The following is a 16,052-nucleotide window of genomic DNA, read 5'->3' on the forward strand; positions in this document are numbered from 1 at the left end:
CGTCCATCTGAAAAGAAACATGCCCCCTGGCGTCAAAATCGCACTGTATGCGGACGACATCTGCATTCGGAGTGCGGCGCGTTCCCACAGTACCACCCAACAACGTCTCCAGAGAGCGCTAGCAAATATATCGGCCTACCTAAATCCAAGGGGTCTGAAATTGTGCCCCGACAAAAGTGTTGCCATGGCTTTCACGCGAAGGTGTATGAAAAAATACCCACTAGTGTTGGGTGGTCGTGCCCTTCCATACGTCAAGATGCAAAGGTTTCTTGGAGTGACGATCGATAGGAACCTCACATGGTCGCCCCAAGTGAAAAAACTGAGTGAGAAGATTTCCTCGGCGTCGCACATGTTCCGATTTTTAGCCGGATCACAGTGGGGCAGCAACTGTCGATCAATGGTGCTCCTCCATAAGGCCTACGTCGACGGAACACTACGATATTACCTCCCGATCCTGCACAAATATCTCCCACAAGCAAGAGAAAACTCGAGGCAGCACGAAACAACTGCCTTCGCGTATGTCTTGGCCTTCCGAAGGGGTCGTCCCGCTCAGGGACTGTAGCAGAAGCTGGATGCCTGCCTCTGGAAGTGCTATGTTCGCAGGAGACACTTCGGATACACCTCCGCCACGTCATTCATACAAAGACTCACTTTTTAAAGGACATTTCCAGAACCCGTGCTACATCTAGCTTTGGGCAGGCCGTCGGAAGCATATCTATTTCGATTCCTGCTCAGGCGTCTCAAATTATGCCGCGAAACATTTCGCCATGGACACGGTCCCCACTGGAAATCGTGCCACATATACCTGGAATCAGTGCGAAAAGAAAATGCCTCAAGCATCGACTTATCAGATAGCTATAGAATATATGCGCAAAGAATACGCAGCCGCAACGCACATTTTCACAGATGGCTCTACAACTCCACATCGTTCATCATGCGGAGTTTTTGTTCCCTCTACAGGGCAACGATTCTCGTTTCGTCTTGAGCGAGCGACATCGTCTACTTCAGCGGAGCTATATGGCATTAAAAAGGCCCTTGTGCATGTACTTCAACATCAGCCGCCAAAGACATGGGTGATTTTCACAGACTCAAAAGCAGCCCTACAAAGTATGTGGAACAGGCACAAGCGTTGCAATAATCAACCAGCAGCATTTGACATTGCTCATCTTCACCACAGGGCTAAGATTGCTGGGCATTGCATAACGTTCCAGTGTATACCTGGCCATGCCGGTATTTCGGGAAATGAAAGAGCGGACGAAGCTGCCAAAAATGGACTCCAATACCGCAAGTTCAAAAGAACATATTTTACAAAAGCCGACGCTTCGAACATGGCAAAAAATATGCCTATCATGAAAAAGACCGCATCTTGAATCTGCCGCTTCACCAAGATAGCTTCCTACGTTACATTGACCCTGGAATGAGACCGAAAATTCCACGACCACTTCCTCGACACTTAGAGACATTGTACCATCGTCTTCGACTGAACGTGGCATACACGAACAATTATCTGTACCGCATAGGATTTACCACTAACCCATACTGTGATTACTATCGCAACTTAGAGACAATTGAGCACATATTACTAGAATGCCCCGCGTACCGCGACGAGAGACAATTTTTGAGCACCAAATGGACATTATTTTCCACGAACCCTTAACGTTACCAAGCATCTTAGGTCCAATGCCCGGCCCTTCAAAACAGCGACGGGTTTTGGATTTATTGTTCAAATACCTGACAGAAATTGGTCAAATAGGAAAGCTTTAATAATTGCATCCTTCCTATACAAAAGCGTAAATTTACCCGCCATGTCATCTGTAAATATTAGTATTAGGTCCACTCGGACATTTAATATTTATTTTTATCCTCTTTTTCTCCCACTCTCTTCTGGAATCTTTTAATCCCATTCCCCAACCCTATACAGAGTAGCATGCCAGCGGTTATATACGCGCCGGCAAAATTCTCTGTTTTTCTAATAAAGAGCCCTCTCTCTCTCTCTATATATATATATATATATATATATATATATATATATATATGATGGGGGTACCTGGGCAGCAGTAAAATAAAACAGAAATACAGTAAAGGAAGGAAAGAATGGCGTGCGGGAACGCTAAACGATTGTAATCGCAAAGAGGTGAGAGGCCTTCGCAGCGGAATACTACACACGACATTAATGCTCGAATTCGACGCCACCTTGCCAAATTTTCAACAGTCTCTGCGCCGTACAGTCTCTGCGGCCAGTCTCAGGGGCGTACACACATTTCCCATAAACGGTTGCGCCGCGTTTGGTGGTACTCGCGCTCTGGGAAAAGGTCTATTGCGACTGCCACGGTGCTGAAGATGGCTCAGCCTATTTATGAGAGCGAAAAAGCTTTTAGTCACCGAGTTGCGCATTACCGCGTTCAGAATTTTACTCTAGCGGAGACAACAGCGCGCCGTTTCATTTTTAGCAGCAGTGGCATGTTGACTTCTGATGGTGTTTCCAATCTGTAAGCTGTTATACGTAGAAAGATAAGTGCTGCATGCGTGCGTGCCAGTCTGGCTAGTTCATTTGTGACGATCACTTGAACTTAATTGCATTTGTGTTAAGAGAAGTTCCCGCACCAAGCAAATGGGCTGGTGCTCCGGATGGTCTGCGGTGAATCCTCGCTAATTTCAAGGCATTGTTGCTTAAGCTGTCATAAAAGTTCACAGTCAGTCCGCTATTTTCGAATTCCGTGGCGTGAATCTCGACACATCAAGTCGTGAGGGAATATCATAATCAGGGAAAGGAACACTTCAGTCGTTGCTTATATTCCTTAGCCGAGAGCAAGCGCGCAGCTATTGCGAGCGTCGTCCACCTTGAAAACGATATGCGACACTCAGTAAGTCACGTCAGAACAGAGGCTTGATGCTGAATCGCGATCCATGCCCATTATAGGGAAATTTTCTAAATGACTGCAAAATTTTAATACGCATATTATCGACCAGAAGCGCTCGAACAGAATCAAGCAGAGTGTAGCTGTCGTCACAAGAGCTTGTTTCAAAATTTCAATTTTTAGTTACGCCACAATAGGGACAAGAAAAAGAAATGTAGCATGGTGCGCTATAACGTAACGCTATTCCAAACTTTTCTATTCCGATTATGCAATTGGTAAAAAGGTCATTTTACCACCCTCATTTCGCCTGCCTTTCACGCGATGTCACCAAAACTGCGATAGCTGCCAATGTGATATGATGCGTACACAGTCATTATGTATGATTCAACCGAACAAAATAACATAATTATTTCTTATTTCACCCTGAAGGTTTCAGGCTGCACCGACATAACCTGACTATTACTCCATATCGCAAAACCGCGAAAACTCATTGTGTCAAAGTGACGTGCACGCGTTAAGGTCCAATAATATGCTGAAAAAAATGGGATCTTTTTCTGAACAGCCTGGACTGCACTGCTCCGAAAGGAATAGAAAATGGCTACCGGCCGATCGCTCAGGCATTGGCTATGCGCACCTGCCAGATAGTATGGGTTTATTTGCGTTTAACAAAACCTTCTGCGTGGCCGTATAATGTTATGGAGCCCTTTTGGCACGCATGCAACATCGTTCTGCCAACTCTTTTTTGCTGAGAATCCATTTTAGGAGCATTTTGGAGCGAAAGCTGTATATCACTAACCTTCCGTAGTTTTTTCGGCGTCCGGCAACAAAAGAAATTATTATGCGGGCTGATCGTGGTGATAGTGGAGAGGGGGTAAGCTCAATGGCACAAACCCCTGTGGGCTCGGGAACCTGTAACGTGCCCTTGAACTATTCTTACCACACGGTCCCAAAGGGTTCCCAGGCACACGGCTAAGTAAACATGTTTTTGAAAAAAAAAACGTTTCGTACAAGTTTTTCAAAGAGAACTTAAATATTCTAGTCGTCAACTGCGCAACCAAAAGCCGAAATCAAGGAGTTTATGATCACGTATTTCCAGTGGGTTAGAAAGGATGACACCACACCTGTAATCATCAGCAGTGACTTGAACTGAACGTGGACATTTCTAAAGCATAGATGAAATGGTTCATGAAATACATGTTGAAAGACTTTGGCCTGCAATGTTACTCTAACCCCTTAATACCTACACCGCATCACCGGACCTGCATTGATTTGATTGTAGCCCAGAACCTCGCTAGGGTGGCAGTCAAATCATTGAGTGCATATCACAGTGATCATAAAGCAATCGTGACTACCCTGACAAAATATAGAGTCTCAATCGAACACCCACCATGGTCTTTACTAAATAATCCATTCAAACACACCAAATCCCATCATCAGGCAGTTCAAACAAATAGCAACTATTCCACTCTGGGAAGATGGAATGGCAACAAAATCTGACGACAGTCGAAGCTCTCAAACGAAAAGCAAAGTATTTTCGCTGCCATCCTATCTTCAGAGAGTAGAATGGTTGTCCTTTTTTTAACTGTCCGTTGCACGTCTGTGCAATCTTAGACAAGTCACCGCAAAATAAGTAAGGCAAAGCGGATCAATGAAAGACGCCGGCAGCACCCTCTTGAGGGGATTATACTCAGAACACCAGATGGGCCCCATCGAAATCCTGTCCACTTGAACGTACTCCTCGCCTCTTCTCAGCCAATTAAATAAGAAAAACTGCTCAATGTAGATAATGCTATTCGTTTTGAAAGCAAACAAAAGTGATCACCTTTAACGAGGAGAGCGTTTGATTGGGCTGCTTAGGCCACGCTGCGAGTCACCGCCCGATGCTTGCGCCGGCGGTTGCGTAAATTTGACGTCAGGAGAATGGAATAAAACATATTGGAATACTTTTATGTTATAGGGCGCTTGGTGTTTTAACTCTTTATCTGTCAGCTCAATAATATAGTTGACCTATTGCATATGACTTAGTTTGTGAGAGAACATTTTTATGTTTCGGTTAGCTTGCATTTGTGAATCGTCAAAAAGGAATGCAACCGAAAAATTTTAGGACAAGTGTTTCCTATCTTGCCACTTACAGAGTAAACACAGGCCCTGAGCCACTGGCGTTAGTGCTATTTCGGGGAGCGGTCCATCACGCAATGCAGCATCCCATCCCCAAAAAAGTAGGTTCCGGCAACGAAAGCGTCGGTATAAAGTTGTGACAAACCAGTAGGTGATGATAGTCTAAGTGCACCAGTAGCAGTTTCGTGCATGCCGGGAGGTGTTATTGTGTATAATGTGGTGCGCGACGACGCCGATGTCGCGTAGGCGAAGGAATAACGTAAATGAGATGACGCTTTTTTGAGGCTAAAGAAATGGCGGCAGCAAACCGACGACGACGGCTTGGCGATGACGAAGTGGTTACGACTGCACGACAAAGTAAATGTGACGACTGAATCATGGGAGCATGGTAACGACGCACTGAAAACCTCGGTAGAATGGCGAAGGAATGATGACGATGGAACGATGGCGATGGATTGTTGACAAAGCGAGGACGACGAAACCATGACTATGAAATTACAATGAAGAAATCATGAAGATGAACTGATGACGACAAAATAACCATGACGTCGTTTTTCTGTTGGAGTTCATGTCTGCGCTTATGTACAAAACCAACTTGCCAGGGCCACCTCCGTTACTGGTTTTCGTTACCTCCAGGAAGGGCCCAACATATAACACCACTGCCATCAGCAGCAGAGATGAAGAAAAGCTTTGCACTTCAAAACATGCAGGTCCAACCTACATGGTAAAATCTATGCAAAGCAAAGTTTAAGGGGGAATGATATGCAATTACTCAGAAAAGTTTTCGCTATGGTTGATGCCAAAAAATATTTCATTCAATGCAGAATATATGTTCCAAATATCATGCCAATACGAGCAATAGGAGTGCTCCAGACGTGTCGCCAAAATCACCTACCCTAAAAAATTGAGCTTAACTTCAAGGCGATTTCACACAGCTCCTTCTTCAAAAGATGTGTAAATTTGTAAAGACTGCTTGGTATTACAATTCGGATTTGTGGCTTCGCAACTGACATCAGTTATTCATAGTTTGGGATATCAACCGAAAATGACAACGCTGAATATTGGCTGCAGTGCATTTGTTTGTACTGCAGCGATGTTTATCGTCGTAGTTCAAACTCTATGACAAGCGTTGATACTGTAGCGAAGAAGAGGAACGCTTTAGAGGGCCATCCTCTCCAGCGCTTTTTCGAGGAACGCCGCTCGTGTTGAGATTCCGTACGCTGCTCTGACGGCCGGCCCAAATGTTGTTGACGAATAAACAGCTTTGCGAGTGGTGGACACTACTTCGGCCTACAACGTCTACCCTGGAATTTCGGGGCAGTACCTTACGCTCAACGATGCCTGAAGACGCAGCCCAGCAAAAACTTCCCACTCCATCCCAGCAAGCGCCTACTCAGTCAGTCATGTGCCCTGGTGTACTTCACCACAGAGGCGCTGCCATTGTCAGCGCTGCGGCGAAATGAACGTCCAGGACTGGCTGACGACATATGAGAGGGTAGGCGTCCACATCAAATGAGACAATCGGGCAAAAGTGAGCAACGTGCTCTTCTGTCTCGTTGGTGTGGCCAGTCCCTGGTTCAACAACGATGATACCGAATTTCCCCCGTGGTCCTCGTTCAAGACCTTTTTAGTGGCTGTGTTTGGTCTCCCGGCTGTGCGCAAGCTGCGTGTGTAATCCAGTTTGTAGGCGTGTGCTTAGCAGCCGGGTGATCATTTACGATCTGGACTAACGATCTGGAGAAGTTCTGGACTTGTGTAAGAGATCCAACGCGACGATGTCGGAGTACGACAAAATTAGAAATGTCATGAAAGGAGATAACGGACGATGCTTTCAACATGCTAGTTGCAATGCAAAGAATCTTCACGACATGACTCACATCGTCACTCCATGGCAAAGCTACGACGAGCTGCGCAGGCAGCACTCATTGCCACGTCGGGCTTCATCGCGCGACGAACACATTGCTGATTTGGCTGTCATCTCCGACCAGTAAGCGCTGCTTGCAGAAATGCAAGTTATCATATTGGAAGAACTTGCACGCCACTTCTCTTTGATCACCATCATGCAGCCGCCGAATATACAACAGCCTGCCTCAAGTTTCATGCCTTCACTCCGTCGCGCAATCGAGCAAGAAGTCGCCGATGTCTTGCCAGACGTGTGCCAACATCTTCGTTTAGCTGCACAACTAAGTCACGGTGAAGTTATTCCCACATCCCAACAGGTCCTGTTGTCTGCACCACAACGCTACGCTGACGCTCTCGCGAGGACCCAACCATTCTATCCAACTATGACTCTCCCTTATGCCGACGTCGTGACTAGGCCCGACAGCAGCCTGCGATGTAGTCCTATCAGCAGCCTCCCCGTACTACGCGTCCTGTGACATGGATGGGACCTGCTCCGGTGAACCAGTGGCCTACTCCCCACAACCAGCCAATATACTTTGCTTGCGGCTATGCCCGTCACATTGCACTTTTTATTTATTCATTTTATTTATTTACAATACTGCCAGTCTCTACTGAGGCCATAGCAGGAGGGAACTATATATATATATATATATATATATATATATATATATATATATATATATATATATATATATATATATATATATATATATATATATATATATATATATATATACATAAACAAAGAACACTGATAATGCTAAGTATCACTACATGTATAACGTCAGTTTTGCACCTTAAAACATAAACAATTTTCACTACAAAATGTATACACCAGACACAAGTACATGCGAACTTTCAAAAAAATAAGAAATAGCAATTGAGGTATGCTACGCTGCATACCCGACTACATACACAGGGCACAAGTACATGGTGTTTTGCACGATCAATGATAGCACTAGCAATTTTACCCTGCTAAACAATTTTTTCAATCTTTAATTCAAACTGAGACAGTGACTCTGTGTTAGTGGTGAGAGGCGATAACATATTCCATTCACGGATGGCAACCGGAAAGAAGGAATATTTAAACACATTATTATTACATTTATATTCTACTAAGGTGTTTGTGTGTTTGTGTGTTTGTGCCTGGTAGGTCGTGTTTGTGAATAAGAAATGTAATTTGAAATGTCAATTGTGAAATAATTATGCAGAAGTTGATAAAGAAATTTAAAACGTGCCAGTTTCGCTCGTGCTTCGAGCGTAAAGCGTAAACTCGTGCTTCGAGCGTACTTTATTGTGATTGTGTCCAACCGCCTAGCGCCGGGCCACCTGTGACAAGCCAGCCCGACTATCCATATTACGCCCCCCATCGGCTATGTCACCGACATCGAGCCCGACGCCTCCTACCCAACGTTCACCATCTCCTTGTCGCTCAATGTCGCCGATGCGACCTCGCTCGAGAACTCGGAACGAGGAAAAATAATCGTCGCAGACCAATAGGCAAGGGCTTCGACACCGTCGAAATCTGAAAGCCCTCAACGCAGTTCTTCGAAGGTAATCTAAGTGTTTGTTGACGGTGCTCGCGCATCTGCACTCGTGGACACAGGAGTCGCCGTATGTACTATGGACGCTAAACTTTGCCACTTACGTTAGAAAATCACGACGCCCCTTTCTGGCCTGTGCCTCCGGACAGCCAGTCTCAGCGTATTGAGCCCTTACCGACTTGCAATGCACGTGTTGTTATTGAAGACGTTCTACACGCCATAGAAGTCGTAATTTCCTCGTCCTCTCATGACATTATCCGCGGCTGGGATTTCCTCGCGCACCGCAATGCTATCATCCGTTGCGCACGGACTGAAATAGAGCTCTCGCTGCTGTTAGATTTGCCTTCGGGGAAATTTGCTTTCGGGGAAACCACCTGTCCAAGCCGACACCGACATTCCTCCGAACGCGTCAACGGTCGCGTTCATGCATTGCTGCGGAATCTCAGATGCTGTAGCACCCACTGTCTTCATCTGACCGCTTTCTCACTCAGAATGATCTGCTGCTATCTTTTGCGACAGTGGACACACACCAGGGTAATGCACACTTTTCGTTTTCAACGCGTTCCCATAACCTAGGATGCTGCTCCAGGGCGAATGACTTGGCAACGTAAAAACAATCGAAGACGTGCAGGTTATGGGCATGCCCGATGACAATTACTGTGCTAGTTCCAGTGCGCTCAGGGCTGCTTCGACGTGTGACCTTTCGCCCAGGATTGTGCTTGGCTCTTCTATTGCCGATGACTTTACACCAGTCCAGCGGTCTCAGCATTTCTGTCTCTTGAAATAATTTAGTCCTTCTTTCGATATAGGGCAATGTTCCCTAGGCTGGACGTGAACTGCACATCTCATCGACATTGGTTCATAACCGCCATTGCAGGAACGTCCCTATCATGCATCTCCTGCAGTCGTGTAATCAATGAACAAGTCCACGACATGCTTCGTAGCAAGGTGATACGACCTTCCAACAGTCCATGGGCATCCCCTGTCGTGTTTGTTACGAAGAAAGATGGTTATGTGCTATTCTGCGAGGACTATACCGGCGCTTCAACAAGATCACTCGCAAGGACGTCTACCCTGTCCCCCGCATAAACGACGCAACTGACAGTCTGCAGAGTGCAGAATTCCTTTCATCTCCAAATTTGCGCTCAGGGTATTACAAAGTACTCATGGCAGCGGCGATCGGCCGAAGATATGTTTTGTCCCACCCGACGGCTTATACGAATATAATTTAATGCCTTTTGGGCCCTTATAACGTAAAACTATTCCATTCTGTCTTTATTCTAGTTCCCTTACGCCAAATTTACGTAACCCCCGAAGCAAGCATAGTGTGGCAAGGTTCGTTACAGCGCAACACAAGACGAGGACAAGAAAGGTATGAAACTACGAAACGGCGTTTTTATACCTTCTTTTGTCCACGTTTTCTGTTGTGCTTTAACGAACCTTACTATGAATCCCAACCAACTGGCCCAACTTGCCGTGTCGAGTGGTAACCAGCAGCATTGTTTGAATAGCCCAATAAAAGGCGCTTCTTGTTTATACGATGCCATTCTCTTTTGCTTTCTAAGTGAATAGCATTGCCTACATTGAGCAGCTTTTCTTATCTAATTGGCTGAGAATAGGCGAGGAGCACGCTTGAATGGAGAGAGGTTCTATGGGGCCGAGCCAGTGCAGTGAATATAGATAGCGGATGAGGAGGGTGGTGCCGCCCAGGACGATTGGTACGCTTCCCGCTAATTAGTTAGCGCTGGCTGGTCGAAAATTCCGGCGGCGTGCAACGGAACGTTAAAAGTGCCGTTAGAACCGCTCCACAGCAAAGTAGAGCTGGCAGAGCGACGTCGAATACGTTCGGAAAGGTATCGATAACGTCATACTGGCTAGCAAAATCTAATGTTATACGCAAATAAATCCATGCTCCCCGGCAGCTCAGAATAGCCGATTCCACAGCGATCATCGGCAGTCATCTACTATTCCTTTTGGAACGACGCAGTCTCCGGCTATTCAGAAAAGCGTAGTTTTGTTCGGCGTAGTAAAGGGAAGCTGAAAGGTTTTCCAGAAAATATGAGTGAACATCTGTACATAATGGTTTTCAACCCTCCGAATTCGAATATCGTATCGAAATTGAGCGAAAGAAAGAGCAAATATATTTTATTTCGACGAAAAGTGCAGCAGCGGACACGCCCAGCTCGAGCGTCTCGTTTCCGCCTCTGATTGGTCGGTGCGCCTCGTGACGTCAACTCTGCCGCTGCCGACCGCTGCCGCTACACATGAAGCGCGGTGCCAGGTAGTTTGGTGCTGTTTTTCTGAGACGGTAATGGAAAATTTAGAGAGACTGCGTTTTTCTGAGGAGTTCGGCGTTACTCCCTACATGTACCAGCCGATTGCGAAGAGCCGGCCTCTCGAAGAAGCAAACGATGCTGGTGCGAGCAGTGCTTTCGACGCGAACGAAAGCAAAGTCTTGGGATCTCCTCGTGTTGGAAATGCTCTTTGGTGAGTATGTTTTTTGCAAAGCGATCTAGTGATCTCGCCGATCTTTCGCCGATCTAGTGAGCTCGTTTCCGGTCAAACAACTGTAGTGTTGTGTTCCTGCATGCCTCCTCGTGGAACGTAAGCGGGGATGCGATCATCGGCATTTGTGCGCTGTCCAAAGCTGTCGGCAATCTACAAAGACGGTTTATTGCGTGAAAAGCTTCCCGGTTCATGCAGTACGTGTAGTGACCTTCATCTGTTGACTACCACTCACGTTGACTACCACTCACGGTAATTACCACTCACGTTGACTACCACGCACGTTGACTACCACTCTACATACACGCAGACGCACCAACAAAGGAATGCAGGGTCGATCGAAGCAGATTACGATGGCACGCACGCAGAAACAAGCGCGGTCAGGCACGGTCGCGGACGCTGCGAAGGAACGAAGCAGAGTTGACGTCACAACACCGCGGTTTCCGGTCTCCGCTCTGCTCGCTCACTCAAAGGGGGACGGAGCTACAGCGCAATTTCAACCGACGATTACGTCGCTCCTAATTGAAAAAAAACCCTAAATGTTACCTACATGGGTTATAAGGTTCCCGCATCCGTATATGAGCGTCTTATTGAATGCGACAGACTCTTCAGCTTCCCTTTAATGCGTCTTTAACGCGTACACGCCAATTTGACGTGGTGGGTTTTCGTTGTTTTGTGACGTTGCGTGACACGTGACAAATGGGCGTAGCCTCAGAACATTCGAGCAATAGCAATTGGTTGAACTACACCTTTTTCGCGAATGGGGACAAAGGCGTCGAATTATAAATCATTTTTCTTTCGTTCCGTCCAAGCATGCATAAGCATTGTGTACATATCCTATTAGATGGGCATTTTTACAGTTTTCGTGCCGTCGCGTGACATACAGGCGCAGCGGGTGGTGGCTCGAAATTTTTTGACCAAATGGGAGGACTGATTGCAGAATTGGAGTAGAAAAGTGTGGAATAGCTTTGCGTAATAGCGCCCATAGACTTCGTTATGCACCCGCTACTTTTGAACGCATAGATGGACAGAGTTCTGTGCGGCTTCAAGTGGCACACGTGCTTGTACTATTTTGATTACGTTGTTGTTTTTGCTTCAGACTTCACTACGCACTTTAAAAGGCTCCAGTGTGTTTTGACCTGTTGAACAAGTGCTAGCCTACAACTAAACTTAAACACCTGCCGATTTGCAGCTCGGCAGCTAACAACAGAAGCAAAAATAAATTATTGGGTTTTACGTGTGAAAACCACGATCTCATTATGAGGCATGCCTTAGTGCGGGACGCCAGAAATTGAGACCACCTGGGCTTCTTTAACGTGCACCTAAATCGAAGTACATGGGTGTTTGCGCATTTCGCCCCCATCGAAATGCCACCGCCGTGGCCGGCATTCGACCTCGTACCTCGTGCTTAGCAGCCCAAGATTTTAGCCACTAAACAACCACGGCGGGTACTGACAATTGTAGGCTGCATCGATGGAATTCTTCTCAATCCAGTTAAATTTCTGGCCGTCGCCGCGTTTCCTAAGTAACATCCGTCAAAGATGTGGGCTTTTCTTAGGGCTGTGCTCTTACTACTTAGGGTTGTGCTCTTTTTCGTACTGGTGTATAATAATTACCTGCTTTCGCTTGTGTGTAACCTGACACTTTGATTATTCACTTTTTGCTTGTATAATTCTCTTTTTGCTAGTATACTTACCCTGTCATTGCTCCTACAGGGTGGACGGTGCTAAGTCAAGCTGCAGTATCCGCAGCTTTTTCGCCGTCTCCACATTTTCACAGATGTTTTTGTTTGGTGAAAATGAAACACCGACCGACCAACCGACCGACCGACCGACCGACCGACCGACCGGCCGGCCGGCTGTCTGGCTGTCTGGCTGGCTGGCTGGATGGCTAGCTGGCTGGCTGGCTGACTGACCGACTTCAGACGCTTCATTCGCATTTTCGCCACCGTCGTATCGCTCCTGAGCAAGCTACTTATCAACAACGGGCCCCTTACTTCACGGTCGTGTCCAGTGCGACGGGGCCTTCACAAAGCTCCGTCGTTTGCTAAGGTCTGCGCCAATTTTCCGCCATTACGACCTGACAGTCCCTACCGATCGAGCTACTGAAAGATGCCAGTATGGTTGGCCTCGGCGCTGTTCTTGCCCTTCACAAACACGGGTTCCCTGAATATGTCGTGGCTCACGCAAGTCGTACACTCACGAAAGCTCAGACAATAACGCTGTGACAGAAAAAGAATGCCTGGCCATCATCAGGGCTGTTACTAAATTGCAGTTTTATTTGTATGGTCGTCCATTTGATGTAGTCACGGACCCCCATGCACTATGTTGACTGTCATCCTTGAAAGAAATCTTAGGCCGTCCTGCCCGATGGGCCCTTTGTCTGCAGGACTACGACATCCCCGTGTGGTACCGCTGTGCACACCAGCATTCTGACGCCGATGCCCTTTCGCGCTCTCCTGTGCCGGACGACAATGCCTGCGGCTCACCATCCCAGTTTGCCGTTTCCTCGCTCAACACCGTTTGATTATTTTGCGAAAAAGAGGTGAGGCGTGCAGACAGGACACAAGAGCACAGAAGTGGACAAGTGTCCTGTCGGCACGCCTCAACTCTTTTTTTGCATAATGAATCCTTACCAACTAGCTCAGTTTTCTGTCGTTCTAACCGTTTGATTGGTTAGTTTGGTTGCCGCGGTCCCTTCTTAGCAGCGCAAGGACCATCCGGTTGCCTCCATTATGAATTTACTTTCTGGTTTATCGGCAGAATCAACCGCTCGCACGTTGCGTCGTCAAGCTCACCATTTGGTCATTAGCGACAACCTGCTTCACCGCCGCAGTTATAACCCTGACGGGCGCCCAGTGGTTGTTAGCAGTACCTCACAGTCTTCGTTCCGAAATATGCGCAGCTTTCCTCGACGATCCACAGTATGGACACTCGAAAGTTTTCAAAACTTACCAGCGCCTCCAACAGCGCTACTAATTGCGAGTGATGCACAGCTACGTTCACAAGTTCGCCCTTGCCTCTTTTGTTAGCGCCGGAAATACTCTAACCTGCCTCTTGCCAGCCGTTGGGCGACCTTCACCTTGTCCTGCCCGGTCATTTGGGAGAGTCGGCAAGGACTTGTATGGGCCCCTTCTTCTGACATCGGCTGTAAACCGCTGGGCCATAGTAGCAGTCGACCATCTCACGCGATACGCCGAAACCGTAGCGCTTCCGGAAGCTACAGCTCGCGGTGTTGCTTCCTTCCTGCTTCTAGATCCATCCTGCGTCATAGGCCCCCTGAGGAGCTGCTCAGTTTTCGCAGACGTGTCACGTGTGATCGCAGACGTGAGGAACTGCTCAACGATTGCGGACGTGTCTTCCTATCCGAAGTAGTTGAAGCCATTCTTAAAGAGTGCCACGTTGTTCATCACACATCTATGGCGTACCATCATAAAACCAAGAGTCTTACTGAACGCTGCATGCATAGGCTCGACGACATGCTTATCATGCACATCACCTCCAACGACACAAATTGGGATGTCATTCTGCCCTTCGTATCCTACGCGTACAACACCGCCACTCAGAGTACAACCGGCTTTTCACCCTTTTTCTTACTGTACGGTAGGCAACCATCGCACACCATCGACACACTTCTACCATACTGACCGGATTCATCTGAATGTGCGCTCGTTTCTGCCGCGGCATAGCATGCTGAAGAGTGCTGCGCTCTTGCATGGGCCTTTCCCTCCAATGACAAAGAGCGCCAGAAGAGCACTCGCGGTGACACCATTTCTGCGCCCACCTTCCTTCCTGCAACGCTTGTGTGGCTCTCGACTCCTGTCGCTGCCCGATGTCTCTCTTCAAAACTACTGCCCAAGTATAAAGGGCCCTAGCACGTCGTCCAACCAGCATCTTCCGTCAACTACGTGATCGAACGCGTTGAACCGTCTTTGGACATAAGCCGCCGCGGACGAGATGTCGTCAACGTCGAGCGCCTCAAGGCGTGCTATTATCTGCTCTTAGTGAGGAGCTGTTAGGTCACCGGCCGGCTCCTTTTAGTCCCGGGGGTTAATTGCAGTGAACACAGAGACCCTATAGTGGTCCTTCCTCTCAAGCGCTTTGTACTTCGTCAATATTTCCAGCGCTTTGCTCAGGGAACGCCGTTCGTGTTGAGAGTCCGTGCCCAGCTCTAACGGTCGGCCCAAGCAGTGGTGACTAACGAACACCTTTTACGAAGAAAATTTTTGTGTTATCATGGAGCAATCAGAAGTGAGGAATGCGTCATTTTCAATCAAACTTGAAGAAAAAGCGCACATTCAGAGGAAACCGGTATGTTACCCTGCATCAACAACGTGATCAAGCCGAGCTGGAGACCTGTAAAATTTGCTGGTGTCTTCCTCAATTACAGAAAATGAATGCAAAGAGAAAACCTATAGTAATTGCCAAAAGAGATATTGCGAAACAATTACGGGCAAATGTTAATGCAAATTATGAACATGGTTAATTGTGTCATTGATGATTCACAACTAAACATTTAACGCAATTTCTGGAAAACACTGTTTTTCCTTGCAAAAGGAAGATTATCTACACCACCAACAAGCATTTGAGTGGTACGTTTGGCCCAGTTGTTGTAAGTTGTCTTATGCATCTGTCAAAATAAAAAGCTTGTTACCTTGAGCAGAGTTTCCATTTTAAATAAAATTTTCTTCCTTTACAAATTGAGCTTACATGTGGTCGCCAAAGTTTAACATTTTATTTTGAAGCGAACTGCAATATGAATGTTATTCTTTTCGTTCAGCAAAAAGGTAATTTATTGAATACTTAAGAGAAATTCTAGCGGACGAATTCGTCTAGCTTGTTCTGAAATGCTCCTCAACAAAGTACTAGAGTGCACGCATATAAAATCGTATAATTACAACACCTCTGAAAATTTTCACACACTTAGTGTGCATAATAAAAATGCCTTTATAAACAACTACAAACTGGAGAAACTTCAGAAAAGTATAAAAACTCCTCACGTCTCGTAGGTGCATTTACTCGCGCTTGAATAAGGTGGTTAATGAACTGCTCTACAAATCATGTCAATTCGTAGCATTTCCTTTTCTTTATTCCTATGCAACGTGCAGTCTCACGAAATATTTATG

Source organism: Dermacentor variabilis, chromosome 5 (assembly GCF_050947875.1).
Source record: "Dermacentor variabilis isolate Ectoservices chromosome 5, ASM5094787v1, whole genome shotgun sequence".
Lineage (NCBI taxonomy): Eukaryota > Metazoa > Arthropoda > Arachnida > Ixodida > Ixodidae > Dermacentor > Dermacentor variabilis.